Here is a 3,999-nt window from a genome sequence, read left to right on the forward strand (position 1 = left end):
TTTAATATTCGTATCTACATATAAATACATTACAACAATAATATATAAGCCATGCCATGAGAAAACCAACACAGTGTGCTTTCAAAAGCCTAATTAGCGAACAGCATGGATCCAGACCAGACTGCGCGGACGTGCTGGCTTATCTGGATCAAGTCTGGTTTCTAAACGCACTATCTTGGTTCTCTCATGGCACGGCTCATATATGCATAAAGCAATTCTATAATAGAATTAATTATAAGATGTATCAATACTGTACAGATTAAAACAACAATATATTACAGGATATTACATCAATAATATATGAACCATGCCATGAGAAAACCAACACAGTGCGCTTTCAAAAGCCTAATTAGCGAACAGCATGGATCCAGACAAGACTGCGCGAATGTGCAGGCTAATCTGGATCAATTCTGGTTTCTAAACGCACTATATTGGTTCTCTCATGGCATGGCTCATATATGGATAAACCAATTCTATAACAGAATTAGTTATAAGATATATCAATAGTGTGCAGATTAAAACTACAATATATTACAGGATATTACATCAATAACATATGAGCCACGCCATGAAAAAACCAACACAGTGGGCTTTCAAAGCCTATTGCAATTAGGGAAACTAGCAATTAGCAAACAACATGGATCCATACACCAGACTGCACGGATGTGCAGGCTGGTCTGGATCAATTCTGGTTTCTGAATGCACTATGTTGGTTTTCTTAAGGCGCGGCTCCTATATGCATATAGCAATTCTATAACAGAATTAATTATATGATATATCAATACTGTACAGATTAATACAACAGTATATTACAGGATAAGATCGATGGCTGGAAAAACATGCTTTTATCAGGTCACTAATACAGGTTTAAAATTAAATGAAGTACTTTTACCTTTTTCAGCTTCTGAATACAGAAAAGATGCCAGTAAAATCAAGAGCCAAATTTTAATACTCTGTTTAGTCAAATGTTTACCATCTCTCTAAAAAATATGCAAGAAAACAAATTCAGGAATCTGAAGTCCTCTGTCCATGGCAAAGGAATCATTACTTTGGCTAGGTCTATCGCGGAAAATGTCGAAGTACGTGAGCAACTGGTCGAAAACCTTCAACCACTGTATTTTAAGATCTTAAGCACTGCAGCAGAGGCAGACAAAAACACAAACGAGGCGCTTTTACAATAGTTTCACGAGTCATTGTACAACGAAGATGTTACAAACAGTTTTATACAAGTTCTGAAACAGCTACATACTGAAAATCAGAAACTTAGACAATTTGTCTCTGAAGCCCGCCCGCTTAGCTCAGTAGGTAAGAGCGTTGGTCTACGGATCGCGGGGTCGCGAGTTCGATCCTCGGGCGGGGCGAATGTTCTCCGTGACTATTTGATACACGACATTGTGTCTGAAATCATTAGTCCTCCACCTCTGATAATTCATGTGGGGAAGTTGGCAGTTACTTGCGGAGAACAGGTTTGTACTGGTACAGAATCCAGGAACACTGGTTAGGTTAACTGTCCGCCGTTACATGACTGAAATACTGTTGAAAAATGGCGTTAAACCCAAAACAAACAAACAAACAAAATGTGTCTCTGTGCTTAATAGACAACTAATGGAAGATTTAGTAAGAAACCGGACAGATGTATACAAACAAATAACTAAGACAAAGAGTGAACCATTAACACATACAGATCAATCAGTGATTTTCTATATTAGTGGGTATATACTTAAACAACTACAGAAAAGATTAGAAAATAACAAAACAAAGTGTGGCGACATTCTTGCAAACTTGTTCAAAAATGAAACAGACTCCGAGAAAACATTTGTTAGCAAATTTTCGGAGTCGACAAATGTAGTCAATCGTGGGTGGTGGTCTTAAAGTACCAAGTGACAGTTTCTTCTTGTTTGTTCGGGAATGTGAAATCTGCTTAAGGAACAGTGTTGACGAAAAAGACGTTTGTCCCAAAACTTACGTAGCTTTGAAAGAAGTAATCATGGAGGACCATATGGTGAAGTATTATGCAGAGAAGGTTATTACGGGAAATTTCTCTTATTTTATCATTGAACAAAGTGTAGTTATTTTTCTTAATGTAAGAGGTCCAGCTGCAGCCAAGAAAAAGAAGTTTGAACTCTTAAAAACTTCAAATGAATCTTCAAAGTCCATGAGAAAAGTGCTAAAGGATAAATCAAATACCAAATAGACACATTAAACCAGATGTAGATTGTCCAGTACAAAAAAGATAAATTCTTGTTAAATGAATCAGAATAAAAAGGAATGCAAAACTATTATGAAACAAGTCTTCCATTAACCATATTGTTTTTTTTTTTGTCAAGGATTTTATCTCATAGTTGTGTTTGCAACATTATATGCCATGCTACAGTATATCCAATTTCTTATATGTTGCAATACATTTTGTAATAATAAAACAAGATAAATAAAAACATTCCACATGAACAGACTTAAAGATTCCATTATATCCCTTGCTGCATCAATATCCAGTCATAGCGCATAAATAAGAATTTGTGAAAAAATTATCCATTGAACCTGACAAATTATTTCTGATTATTCTAACTTGCCATTGTTCAAAATTGAAATTTCACAATGCAGAAATGCTAGCGCATTTATTTTCAGGATAATTTTACAAAACACAATTTAGTATCTATTAACTCTATTTCTCTTTGGTAATGAAGCAGTGTCTACTGCAGGGAAGTTCATATGTCGTTTAGTATTTCCAGTGAATGGCGCAATAGCCTGCCCTCCAACTGTTCGTATCTTAACCATCGCGTTACTGAAGTCATTTAAGTTTGGGTTCGTGTTGCAGCCCTGACTAGAGCGGTGAATCCCGAAATGCTGTTCAATAGGGTCCTGATTGAACTATTCAGTTAAGACGAACTCCATTCCCTTTCTTAGACAGTCTTTAATACAACTAACTACGGAGTTTACTGTAATCTCTAACCCTTCTATAGTTTGATAACTAAGGAGCATTCCGTTCCTTTCAGATTTAGTGAACTGACCTGGTTTGTTCATTACACTTAACTTCCAGGATTGAAACTATCCTAAAAATTCAGTCTGTAATAATCCAGACGATGATCATCAACTGATGTGAAAGGTAGGATGTTGTCGATCCTTTTTTTACGACCTTCTCCAAGGTTTCGAACATTCAAACAATCGAAGAATTTATCCATGTTTCGAATAAATTTTACGGTTTCTGTGACACGATTATTGTAATTCAATTCTAACGCATTAGCCACAGTTGAAGAGAGGACTTGGGCTGCTAGTCTCACTTTCATAGCCCCAAAAGCAGTTATATCGATATGCTGTTTGGTCAGTTTGGGACAAAGTCTGTAAATGCCTGAACAATGATCATTGTACAGATCTACAATGTGTAGCCAAGACATGTCATATCCATCCTTCCACATCCTCCGTGTTTATTGTTTGAATATGAATTGGAAAAACAATTTCTCGCCGTTTTCAGAAGATGCGGTGGGTCACTGATAAAATATATACATCTAGGTTCTTGGGCGAAAATATTTCTGGCCTTAAAAACAGTTTCATTCCCTCCATCGTTATGTAAGCGTATAAACCTACGATTAGGCGAAGCTCCATCACTGGTGATAAACATAACTTCTAGTCCGACATCAAGTTCTAGAATTTCTACTGCTTCCCAAAGTATACAAAAAGTTGGTCTGAGGTAACCCCATTGGTAGCAAAATGGGCTAAGGGAACCTTTAAGTTACTAGAAATACCCCTGCTCATTAGAACTAAAACATATCTTGCTATTGGTTTTACAGTGCTGTTATTTTCATTTAATGTCGTCAGGTCATTACTCACATTTCCTAAATCAACAAATCCAACAAGTTCACCGGAATGGCTGTTATAGACGAGATCACTCTTTATTCTTACTTCATCCTGAATGACTCCAACTATTCTCTGGTGACCGTCAAATTTTGAAGTCTCATCCATTAATATATTGACAATGTCTGTCTGAAAACCAGTACCTTTCTT

The 3,999-nt window shown here is 36.4% G+C and overlaps 1 pseudogene; it reads left to right on the top strand.

The window, feature by feature from the left end:
- Positions 1-924: 924 nt before the first annotated feature.
- On the top strand, positions 925-2,429 carry LOC128558160 (uncharacterized; annotated as a pseudogene).
- Positions 2,430-3,999: the final 1,570 nt, after the last annotated feature.

Source organism: Mercenaria mercenaria, chromosome 6 (genome assembly GCF_021730395.1).
Source record: "Mercenaria mercenaria strain notata chromosome 6, MADL_Memer_1, whole genome shotgun sequence".
NCBI lineage: Eukaryota > Metazoa > Mollusca > Bivalvia > Venerida > Veneridae > Mercenaria > Mercenaria mercenaria.